The sequence below is a fragment of the Schistocerca nitens genome, chromosome 5 (assembly GCF_023898315.1).
Source record: "Schistocerca nitens isolate TAMUIC-IGC-003100 chromosome 5, iqSchNite1.1, whole genome shotgun sequence".
In the NCBI taxonomy this organism is placed as follows: domain Eukaryota; kingdom Metazoa; phylum Arthropoda; class Insecta; order Orthoptera; family Acrididae; genus Schistocerca; species Schistocerca nitens.
In genome coordinates this window covers 672,093,427-672,107,051 of record NC_064618.1, presented here as the reverse complement: position 1 = coordinate 672,107,051, position 13,625 = coordinate 672,093,427, and positions in this window count along the sequence as shown.

Sequence of the window (13,625 nt, the reverse complement as noted above, 5' to 3'; positions counted from 1 at the left end):
TCAGTATTGGCTAATTGGGCCTGTGGCAATGCTGTTGTTTATTATTGTGGCTATGCAAGGAGGTTTAGCTCTGTTGGAATGCGTCTTTTTGAAGTTGTTGTTGTTGTCTTTGAGTCTTAGAGTAGAAAGCTGCTCTGTGACAGAATTATCAGAGGAGACTCTAAACATCAGTAGCACTCATATGATTGTCAGTGGAGAAGAAATGGTGGTCTCGAAACAGTACTGAGTGTAATCAGCCACACACCCCCAAACCACCCATCTTCTTAAATGATATTTTTCTATAGTGGCCTGTATAATCATTATCATCTATTTCTTGAATGCAGAACACATTGTAATTACTAGATTTGATGGTTCTACCTGATTTATTAAATTTCTTAGGGGAGTGGTTCACTTGGAATAATTTTGTGACCTGAATAAGTATGAAGTACGGTTCGTTCTCGTCTGCTGAGATTTTGGGTGCTCTTTTTCAGCGGTACTAACTGTATGAAGCTTGTGATTAGTGTATGTGATTTGCTAATTTAATTTCCTATTTTTTTGTGGAATTGTGATAAAAATTGATTCTGAAGACTTTTCAAGAAGCTTCTTACTCACGAAATGTACGATTTGTTCTGTGGAGCAATATTTGACATTATTTCTTTGTATCCTTCTTTTGTTGTGCTGCACAGATGTTATTTTGGTGCAGTGTCACATTATATCTTCATTTTCTATTTCTTAAGTTATAATTATTATATTTGTGTATGCAGCGGGGCCTTGATATCCAAGATTTTTCACTACCCTATCGTTCATATCATTGGATACAAGACTGAGAGAAATTTTTTGTAAATCAGGAAGAGAAATGTTCAAATATGGGTGAATTTCTAAGGGACCAAACCACTGAGATCATCGGTCCCTAGACTTACATACTTGTTGTTGTTGTGGTCTTCAGTCCTGAGACTGGTTTGATGCAGCTCTCCATGCTACTCTATCCTGTGCAAGCTTCTTCATCTCCCAGTACCTACTGCATCCTACGTCCTTCTGAATCTGCTTAGTGTATTCATCTCTTGGTCTACCTCTACGATTTTTACCCTCCACACTGCCCTCCAATGCTAAATTTGTGATCCCTTGATGCCTCAAAACAGGTCCTACCAACCGATCCCTTCTTCTAGTCAATTTGTTCCACAAACTTCTCTTCTCCCCAATCCTATTCAATACCTCCTCATTAGTTACGTGATCTACCCACCTTATCTTCAGCATTCTTCTGTAGCACCACATTTCGAAAGCTTCTATTCTCTTCTTGTCCAAACTAGTTATCGTCCATGTTTCACTTCCATACATGGCTACACTCCATACAAATACTTTCAGAAACGACTTCCTGACACTTAAATCTATACCCGATGTTAACAAATTTCTCTTCTTCAGAAACGATTTCCTTGCCATTGCCAGTCTACATTTTATATCCTCTCTACTTCGACCATCATCAGTTATTTTACTCCCTAAATAGCAAAACTCCTTTACTACTTTGTCTCATTTGCTAATCTAATTCCCTCAGCATCACCCGATTTAATTTGCCTACATTCCATTATCCTCGTTTTGCTTTTGTTGATGTTCATCTTATATCCTTCTTTCAAGACACTGTCCATTCCGTTCAACTGCTCTTCCAAGTCCTTTGCTGTCTCGGACAGAATTACAATGTCATCGGCAAACCTCAAAGTTTTTACTTCTTCTCCATGAATTTTAATACCTACTCCGAATTTTTCTTTTGTTTCCTTTACTGCTTGCTCAATATACAGATTGAATGACATCGGGGAGAGGCTACAACCCTGTCTCACTCCTTTCCCAACCACAGCTTCCCTTTCATGCCCCTCGACTCTTATAACTGCCATCTGGTTTCTGTACAAATTGTAAATAGCCTTTCACTCCCTGTATTTTACCCCTGCCACCTTCAGAATTTGAAAGAGAGTATTCCAGTTAACATTGTCAAAAGCTTTCTCTAAGTCTACAAATGCTAGAAACGTAGGTTTGCCTTTTCTTAATCTTTCTTCTAAGATAAGTCGTAAGGTTAGTATTGCCTCACGTGTTCCACATTTCTACGGAATCCAAACTGATCTTCCCCGAGGTCCGCTTCTACCAGTTTTTCCATTCGTCTGTAAAGAATTCGCGTTATTATTTTGCAGCAGTGACTTATTAAACCGATAGTTCGGTAATTTTCGCATCTGTCAACACCTGCTTTCTTTGGGATTGGAATTATTGTATTCTTCTTGAAGTCTGAGGGTATTTCGCCTGTCAGATACATCTTGCTCACCAGATGGTAGAGTTTTGTCATGACTGGCTCTCCCAAGGCCATCAGTAGTTCTAATGGAATGTTGTCTACTCCGGGGGCCTTGTTTCGACTCAGGTCTTTCAGTGCTCTGTCAAACTCTTCACGCAGTATCTTATCTCCCATTTCGTCTTCGTCTACATCCTCTTCCATTTCCATAATATTGTCCTCAAGTACATCGCCCTTGTATAAACCCTCTATATCCTCCTTCCACCTTTCTGCCTTCCTTTCTTTGCTTAGAACTGGGTTGCCATCTGAGCTCTTGATATTCATACAAGTGGTTCTCTTCTCTCCAAAGGTCTCTTTAATTTTCCTGTAGGCAGTATCTATCTTACCCCTAGTGAGACAAGCCTCTACATCCTTACATTTGTCCTCCAGCCATTCCTGCTTAGCCATTTTGCACTTCCTGTCGATCTCATTTTTGAGACGTATGTATTCCTTTTTGCCTGCTTCATTCACTGCATTTTTATATTTTCTCCTTTCATCAATTAAATTCAATATTTCTTCTGTTACCCAAGGATTTCTATTAGCCTTCGCCTTTTTACCTACTTGATCGTCTGCTGCCTCGACTACCTCATCCCTCAGAGCTACCCATTCTTCTTCTACTGTATTTCTTTCCCCCATACCTGTCAATTGTTCCCTTATGCTCTCCCTGAAACTCTCTGCAACCTCTGGTTCTTTCAGTTTATCCAGGTCCCATCTCCTTAAATTCCCACCTTTTTGCAGTTTCTTCAGTTTCAATCTGCAGTTCATAACCAATAGATTGTGGTCAGAATCCACATCTGCCCCTGGAAATGTCTTACAATTTAAAACCTGGTTCCTAAATCTCTGTCTTACCATTATATAATCTATCTGATACCTTTTAGTATCTCCAGGATTCTTCCAGGTATACAACCTTCTTTTATGATTCTTGAACCAAGTGTTAGCTATGATTAAGTTATGCTCTGTGCAAACTTCTACAAGGCGGCTTCCTCTTCCATTTCTTCCCCCCAATCCATATTCACCTACTATGTTTCCTTCTCTCCCTTTTCCTACTGACGAATTCCAGTCACCCATGACTATTAAATTTTCATCTCCCTTCACTACCTGAATAATTTCTTTTATCTCGTCATACATTTCTTCAATATCTTCATCATCTGCAGAGCTAGTTGGCATATAAACTTGTACTACTGTAGTAGGCATGGGCTTTGTGTCTATCTTGGCCACAATAATGCGTTCACTATGCTGCTTGTAGTAGGTAACCCGCACTCCTATTTTTTTATTCATTATGAAACCTACTCCTGCATTACCCCTATTTGATTTTGTATTTATAACCCTGTATTCACCTGACCAAAAGTCTTGTTCCTCCTGCCACCGAACTTCACTAATTCCCACTATATCTAACTTTAACCTATCCATTTCCCTTTTTAAATTTTCTAATCTACCTGCCCGATTAAGGGATCTGACATTCCACGCTCCGATCCGTAGAACGCCAGTTTTCTTTCTCCTGATAATGACGTCCCCTTGAGTAGTCCCCGCCCGGAGATCCGAATGGGGGACTATTTTACCTCCGGAATATTTTACCCAAGAGGACACCATCATCATTTAATCATACAGTAAAGCTGCATGACCTCGGGAAAAATTACGGCTGTAGTTTCCCCTTGCTTTCAGCTGTTCGCAGTACCAGAACAGCAAGGCCGCTTTGGTTAATGTTACAAGGCCAGATCAGTCAATCATCCAGACTGTTGCCCCTGCAACTACTGAAAAGGCTGCTGCCCCTCTTCAGGAACCACATGTTTGTCTGGCCTCTCAACAGATACCCTTCCGTTGTGGTTGCACCTACGGTACAGACATCTGTATCGCTGAGGCACGCAAGCCTCCCCACCGACGGCAAGGTCCATGGTTCATGGGGGGGACTTACATACTACTTAAACTAATTTATGCTAAGAGCAACACACACACCCATGCCCGAAGGAGGACTCGACCCTCCGGCGGGTGGGGTCGCGCAATCCGTGACATGGCGCCCTAAACCGCTCGGCCACTCCGCGCGACAAATCAGAGAGAGACTAAAAGCAGTAGGAGGTGCAGAAATATGGTCAGAAATGAATAATCTAGGATTACATCAAAGTCGAGTCATTCTTTATTTTCTTCAGTATGTCAGGAAAAACAATGATTGTACTCGTAGTAAGGTAATGGATAGACAGAGCGTGTTGGCAACAGCATAGACGCTGTGCTTGAGGAGAACAGTTGTGCCTGTGTTGGAGCAAATGTAGGTGAATCTTAAGTGGTAGTTCCACATGATAACACTAGCAATTGTGCGGTTTTATTTGATTCCCATTCTGTTACCAGTGTTGCTATTTGTGTTCAAGGTGATTTGCAAAATACTATTTCAGTTCCACAGTTTAGTAACGACTAAAATGTGAGTAGTTTGCGCTACAGGTTCTGACTGAATTCAGGGAACACACGACTACTATTAAACTACAGCATGTAGCTAATACAAGGAAGCCACAGGATAGTACAAAAGACTTATAAGAGCTGAGGATAAGTAATAAAGAACTGATAGAGAAATTAGTAACTGTGGAAAACGAATTCGCTTCTTTTAGCGAAGATATTTCAAATAGGTTTCATCAACACACTAATGAAACAAAGAGGGATCTACAGTCAGAAGATAAGGGAAGAATAACCGCGATTGAGAATAGGACCAGTGCAAATAAAAAATTCAAACTGGATTAAGCGAGATTGTGGAGTTGAAAAAATTCGTTGGAGAAGAATTTAAAGATCTTTCGAGAGAAACAGGCCAAAGACAAGACGGAGCTTTCAGATATAATGAATACTGTTCCGAATCAGGAAGATGTATACATTAATGAACAAGTAATTCGTTTTGCTACAACTTTACAGGATCTTGGGCAGGGGATTTTCACGAAAAATTACTATCGAGAGAGAAATTTCATTGAAGTGCGAAAGACAATACAAAGATCGATGAGGTCACAGCTTCTGCTCTCAAGATTTATTTCGTTTGTAGACACTTAGAGGACAAACTGCTATTTACAAACATATTTTGGTTCAAAACTGTGAGTTATATGAGAAGCTTTTCCATTTATTTTTGTGTGACTATTGGTCTGAAGCAACTCGAGATTGGGTGAAACATGCGATACTTATGATGCAACTACTTCACGAATCCAACACATCTCTTTGAAGATATGTTAATAAAAGATCCGTTTCTATCTAATGTGTATATTCCGATGAATCTTTTACATTCTGTTTAAGGAAGTTACCTTCAAATTTATGGCAAATTCTTCTCTCTCGACGATCGAAAGGTAATGTCAAGGTATTTCAGAGTTTACTGCAAGAGCATTAGTTTGCAAAAATGGAAGAACCTAAACGGCAAGAAAAGTGAACTATTCTCAACATCCAGGTTCCAGAGTACAGCAGAATCGCAATTATCTTCATGGGTGACTTGAGACTCGGAGAAATCAATTGACAAATGGTGGTTGGAGGCATCAGGAGGAAATTGCAGATCGAACCAATAGTGATAATTACAGAAGAGGAAAAAGTAATTGGAACCGGATTAGGTTTGGCTATAGACATGATAGTCGGGAACGTGAAGCCAGGTGACTGAAGATTCAGGACCTCATATTATCGAAGTTCTATCAAGTGATCGAAGTAGTAAACCACACATGGGAACAAAGTCACGATGCACCATGCAGTGTCGAATTTGGTTTGTGATGAAATAAGTTTTTAAAAACAGAGTGTTTTCGATTAAGTTGTTGTTTGATAAATGCCGAGTTAGAGGTAAGAATTCAAACCGTTGCCTCAAACGTCTTGTCAGAGTATGTTGGAAATGAGAATCGTTTTCTTGCGATTCCACTGATGGAATAGGAAAGAACTGTGTGCAAATTTTTTCAAACACAGACTCGATTACCCTCTACTGAGCAGGCTGATGCACCTACCAAAAAAAATTCTTCAATGTGTTGCAATATCATTTGTCTTCATTTTCAGAACATCTGGCTGCTATTAAATATTTCTCTGTCAGTTTAAACTCAAGAAGCATTGGAAATTTCCTGTTAAGCCTTATAACGTATTTCTGATATATAAAGAAATCATAGATGCACAGACTGAGATTATTCTCAACAGGTGTCCACTGAACCTGCTGTTAATTCATAAAACAATTAGTTGTTGGTGGTAACAAAGAAATGTTGTTCTATTACACTTGTCTTGGAATCAAATAAATACTATTAGACCACCAGATTTTGGATGCACTTTTACGAAATTGTCGTGCTGCAAGTGTTCAGTTGTCCACTGATTTAAGAGATAATTGGCGCCAGATTGTATGGCTTCCCACATGCCAAACATATATTGCATTTTTCTTGTTATCAATTTGCTTAGCTCTCATTCGGACCTAATAAACAGAATGACGATATATATCGATGATGTTAGATAGGTTGCTGAGTGTTTCTGAAGACTATGAGGTTCCCGTTAATTTATAAAAATGAAAAATCAGCAGAAGAAAAGTCACTTTTCTTGGACGTATTGTGACGCATTGAGTATTCAGCATCATCCATACAATATCGAAGCTACTGAAGATTTTTCGTGTTCCTTCGGCCAAAAAGGAAGCTCATGTTTTTCTAGAGTTTTCCAATTTTTATAAACTTTTCACAGATCGTAACATTTGGCTTCATCACTTTTCTATGCGCTGACAGATAATAATGCCCATTTGACTGGCATGACCATGGATTAATTGAATTTGAAAATGTGGAACAGCCTCTTCTTAATGCTCCTTCCATGTGACATCCTCATCTAAGTAAATAATTATGTCATGGCTCTGACAGTTCCATAAAAGCTCACAAAATGTAAGCAAAACCGCTCTGTTACTGAGTTATAGCCGTTAGCTATCGTTTGCTCATCAGCCAGAACTTGATGACCACCTACATAATAGCCAGTAAGTCCACCTTTGACAGGAATAGCAGCGGTGACGTGGCGTTTCATGGAAGCAATGAGGCCTGCGTAGGTCGCTGGAGGGAGCTGGCACAACACCTGCACACACAAGTCACCTAATTCTCCAGTTTATGGGGAGGGGGGCGATGAGCTCTGATGCCATGTTAAATCACATGTATACCGAAGTGATTGATTACAAGTATACCGAAGGCTATGGGTAGGGTACAGACTTTCGTAATGAACTTTTCGAAATGCGTTTTTACTATGCTGGAGTGAGATTCGACGAGGATGACGGTGTATGTTCACATTGGAGAGCAGTGAAAATTATGACTGTGGTTTCTTCACAATATTATAATAGGTATCTCTTCTAATGCATCATGTGACTAGAGGTAGTTCATCACATCACACCGTATTGTTATTTGCATTTAATAACAGAGCACCTACTACATCACCCTGCTTATGTGAATCGTTCCAACATTAGACCTAAGTGGCAATGTCTTTGAATGGCAACGGTAATGTAGTACTGATCAGCTGTGTTATCCAACATCTCCGTCAACTTAGCAGCATGTATTTTGATGTATATCCTTTTCGTACCAAGTAGACTTGTTTCTAATAGAGTGCACAACTCGTGGTCATAGACTATTTATAGGTGGCATTCACATGTTGGTTGATCATGTGCCTCTTCGAAAATCGACTTTTTAGGTTCCTCTCACCTTGGTCACATCCAGTACATAAAGGCAAAGTGATTGGAGGACTCACTAGATTCGTCCATGATAAATATCAATGAATAACAAATACAAGAATTAACACTACCAAAACTAACGAATAATGTGCAGAGGTAGAACTTCAAATCCAAACAATAGTTTCAGTTAACTTTATCATAACTCCTGGATATGCAATACAAATTCTTAATGATCGAACCGTCCCCTCATAATAGCATAGCTCCTTGATCCTACTGAATCATTAATTTTACATCTTCTTTATCCACTCTGTACAAAATGTACTCCAAGCTGTACGTCTCCATCAGACACCAAATTCACGCAATAACATTTCTATACACACCGTTTCTATCTGAAATTTAAATCTAAGTTAGTATGATACAAGCAACCCTTTTCCATTCATAACCGATGGTTCAGATGGCATCTGCATTAGATTGTTCCATGCTTTAACGCAGTGCACCTATTCACGAAAGTTCATATTATGACCTCTTGGCTCTGTCTCCATGACCAATGCATTTTGTTGTAGCTCTTGTTTGACTCCGAATGGGATAACACATGCAGGAACGGATTCTCACCAGTACCTTGCGTCCAGCTGTGAAGACCTCACTGACCTAATGCTGTCATCACATCTTTTACGCTTCGCTACAATTCGCTAAATGTTTGCCAATGCTAGCTTCAAAGAAGAGGGTAAAAGTACAAGCTCCTGAATATTATCCAGAGCATATTGATTCTTCAGTAGAAGTACAGGTGCTATAGAAGATCTGCTCAAAAGTGGTGGATGTAAGAAACAAACGATCGATGCTGGCAGTCACGATAAAGACTACATAACTTTCCAAGTTCTTTCATAAGCCGTTCTGATGGATATGGGAAGTAAAACTATTGAAGATTTACTTCCGTTGCAAAGCCCTCTCTTTCAGTTGTGACCGAAATTACGGACAACCAATGGAGAATATCCACCCGACCAACTTACTTCAGAAAACGCTTGATAACAGATCATGTCACAGACCCACTAGTGGCTTTTCTGAAAGATGTCACTACAAAAATTTTAATGCCAGTTCCACAGCTGGAATATATATGAGAGACCATTGGCAGCTCTTGATAGTGGATGAAAAGGATCAGTAGCAACAAGGTCCTTTAACTTCTAAAGAAGGGTAAAGGAGGATAGAAAATAGTGGTGCATGATTAATACTGTCAGCGACTTTGCCGTTTGACAAAGTCTGTATGAAACTGAAACTCCATGAATTCTCTTCTCTGCATCAACAAAGTAACAGGTAATACAAAGCTTCTGATAAAACTTTACAAATGAGAAATGTGCATAACTGGAGGAGTAGCCCAAAGTGGCTAATAGAGTACATCATTTGGTTCACAAACAAACAAATGAAAATTACCAAGATACTTTCGTTTTAGTAAAATTTTATTTTGAATCATATAATACTCTCTAATTGCAGTGCTAGAACGGTCTTTTCACTTTGGTTTGACTTCCTTCAAGGACTTCCTACTATTTTGCCACATTCACAAATGAATACCGATGAAATTCTGAAGTGCAACGCCTTTAAATATAACAGAATAAAATAATTCGCTTTAAGATCTTCACAGAGTGCCCACAACAACATTCACCTTCCAAGGAAAGTGAATAGCGATGAGGTCTTAACAACAGTGAATTCAAATTCTTGCAGCCACAATGCCTGACTGACAAACTGTCCCAGTGTTGGATTACCACTCGTCCAGATTTGCCAAACTGCATGACCTTTGTAGACATTGGTCAAAGGAACAAGCAAGGAGCTACGAAGTTTCTTAACTCCTTATGCACTGCTCTACCAGAACTTTATGATCACCGACCTACAACCGATATAAAACCTTTCAGGCGATAGCAGTGTCATTTTTCGACGAATGACTGCTAGACACACGAGCACACACACACACACACACACACACACACACACACACACACACACACACACATGATACATGCAGCAACAGTGATCATGCTGCCCATGTGTAGAAAGGGGAAGGCTTGCGATCTACCTGAGTTTGACTAACGGCAGACACTGATGACGTGGAGGCTCAGCACGATCATTTCGGAAACAGTGTGACTTGTTGGGTGTTTTGAGGAGTGCCGTCAGTACGTGGCGAAACAAAGGTGAAACCTGTACAGACGTCGTCGTGATGGGCAGCCACCGCTCATTAAGATGTTGTAATGATACAGCTGTTGTTGGAATCGGAGGAGATTCTGTCTGGTTTCGTGTGACTAGCGGAAATGGTAAGGACTGCCAGTCTTGCTTGCGAGATTAAAGCGGAATTCACCATCCGCAGCATCGTCGATAGAACCGACTGTGGTCCTTTGGTGCAGAGCCGAGTGGAGGGTCGGAATCAGAGGCTCAGGCGGTTCTGTGACCGTAAGGATTGCAGATTTCTTGAGTTGCGCCATGGGGTGGTGAGTTTAAGGGTTCCGCTTAATAGGTCAGGAGTCCACTATACACAGGAAGCGGCTACACGGGTAGCGGGGGCTGTGTGGAAGGTAATGCACGGTTTTTTAGGTTAGAGGGTCTCACGAAACGACAGAAAAGGCGTCAGTGTAAAAGGGGCAAGTAAAACACAGTAAGGTAGTTGCAGAAACGATCGGTATTGTTGTTGTAAATTGTAATAGCTGTGTTGGGAAAGAATCAGAGCTCCAAGCTCTAATAGACAGCACTGAAACTCAAATAGTTATAGGCACAGGAAGCTGGTTAAAGCCGGAAATTAGTTCAGCTGAAATTTTTTTCAAACGATCGAACAGTGTTCAGAAAGGATACATTAAATACAGTTGGTGACTGAGTCTTTATTGCTGTCAGAAGTAGTTTACCTTGTAGTGAACTTAAGTAGATGGTTCCTACGAAATAGTATGGGTAGAGGTTATAACTGACAACGGCACTAAACTTCTAATTGTATCGTTTTACTGACACCTCGACTTAGAATATATAGTTGCTGAAGAGTTTAAAGAAAACTTGGGTCTCATTTTAAATAGGTAGCTCACTCACACATTTATAGTCGGTGATGACCTCAATCTATCCTCGATATGCTGGAACATTTATACTCTTAAAGCCGGCGGCAGGCTTAAAACGAGATCTGAAATTGTACTGAATGCTTTCTCAGAAAATTATTTTGAACAATTAGTTCATGAGCCCACTCGAAGCGTAAATGGTTGCGAAAACATACGGGACCTCTTAACAACAAATAATCCTCGACAAATAGGAAGTACCGTGCTGAATGGAGGGATTGAGGACCAGAAGGCAGTTGCTACTAGGCTGAATACCGTAACACCCACAAACATCAAAAAGAAACGCAAAGTACATCTATTTAAAAAAAAGCTGAAAGAAATGCTCATCATGCCTTTTTAAGAGACATTCTTCACTGCTTGCGATATGATCATATGAGTGTAGAAAAGTTGTGGAAGGATTTCAAAGAGATAGTAACGACGGCAGTTAAGAAATATATATCACATAAATTAATAAGTGATGGTACTGATCCCCCATGATACACAAAACAGGTCAGATCGCTGTTGCAGAAGCAACGAAAAAAGCGTGCCAAATTTAAAAGAAAGCAAAATCCCCAAGACTGGTAAAGTTTTGCAGAAGTTCGAAATATAGGGCGTACTTCAATGTGAGATACTTTTAATAATTTCCATAACGAAACTCTGTCTCGGAATCTGGCAGAAAATCCAAAGAGATTCCGGTCATACATAAAGCACACCAGTGGCTAGACGCAATCAGTACCTTTACTGCGCAATAACAACGGTGAAGTCACTGATGACAGTGCCACAAAAACAGAGTTATTGAACACGGTTTTCCGAAACTCCTTCACCAAAGAAGGCGAGGTAAATATTCCTGAATTCCAATCAAGAACAACTGGCAAGTTGAGAAAGATAGAAGTAGAAGTAGATATCCTCGGTGTATCAAAGCTGCTTAAAAAAATAAAGGCAGGGCCTCTGGTCCAGACTGTATGCCAGTCAGGCTCCTTTCAGAGTATGCAGATGCAGTAGCTCCATATTTAGAAATTATATACATCCGTTCGCACACAGAAAGTTCCGTACCTTAAGACTGGAAATTTGCTAAAGTCACACCAATGCCCAAAACGGGGAATAATCCGCTGAATTATAGGCTCAATTGACTAACATCGATTTGCTGTAGGGTTTTGGAACATATTCTGTGTTCGAACATTATGAATTACCTCAACGAAAATGATTTATTGACTCAAAGTCAGCACGGATTCAGAAAATATCGTTCTTGTGAAACACAACTAGCTCTTTATAGTCATGAAGTAATGAGCGCTATCGTCTGGGGATGTCAAATTGATTCCATATTTTAATTTCCAGAAGGCTTTCGACACCGTTCCGCGCAAGCGCGTTGTAACCAAACTGCATGCCAATACAATATTGCCTCAGTTGTGCGACTGAATTTGTGATATCCTGTGAGAAAGGTCACAGTTCGCAGTAACAGACAGAAAGTTATCGAGCAAAAAGAAGTAATATCCGGCGTTGCCCAAGGAAGTGTTATAGGCCTCTATCGTTCCTGATCTATAGTAACAACATAGGAGACAATCTGAGTAGCAATCTTACCGTCTTGTAAATTCATCGGATGACAAAAACGAATTTACATGTTATGTTAAATCACTACAGTGTACCTAAATTTCGGATATAGCATCAGTTCTAAAGATTATGAACTGACGCATTTCAGATAAGTAAACTAATAAGCATTATAATACAAAAGGAATATATTACAGCAATAATCATCATAAACAAAGGTATGTGGTTAAGATAATTAATTCTGTTTAGTTAGCTGAACCTTTTATTTACCACAAAACTGAAATGATCTGAATCTATAGCTACTAAATGAAACAATATATCGCCAATCAGTTTAAGGACCAATGCTAAGAAACCTACTATGCTAAATTGAAAATGAAATCACGTAACAAACACTTAATTATATATAGACTACAATGATCAATACACCTGCAAGAACTGAAATGAAAATGTAAGAACTTATAAAATGCTGAACACTTTAGAGTATTCAAAACCAGTATAGATTTGCTAATAATCGCAACAAGAATGATGGTAATGACTGAGAAACGTTAGTCACTATAACATTCACTGTCATTAGGTTTTATGAATCACGTCTTTCTACCGATCGGAATTTACTACAGTAAAATCTAATATTTAAGTTCAAAATCATTTTACAATTAGTAGCAATTAGAAAAATACAACGCCTAAAGCACAAAAAACTGACATAAATTATAAATAAATACACATAACACTCTTACCTCAGCATATCAACTTTCACTATAGTTGCCATTGTCAATACACTGTAAGGCAAAAACAGGAGGGAGGTAGGCAACTTTCTCATAAATTGATATCAGGTAGCGACGGAAAACGCAAAACTGTAGTCTTTGGCAGCCGATGGATGAATGTGTGATGCTGCAGCGCAGTTTCACCGAGCAACTGGCAGAGATGGTAAACAGGGGACATGTCGAAACCATGGCATATAGTCTTTGCCTCAATTTCATTCCATGTGTCCAGTTTGAGGGTAACTACGAGGGTTGGAACTTAAATACTGGCAACTACTTATTCATAACCGATACAAAAGAGTTACATGTTTGCACCTGTTACTGTCCTTCAAAGTAGTCACTTGCGTTGAGCAGAACCCGTTTCCAGAGATGTGGAA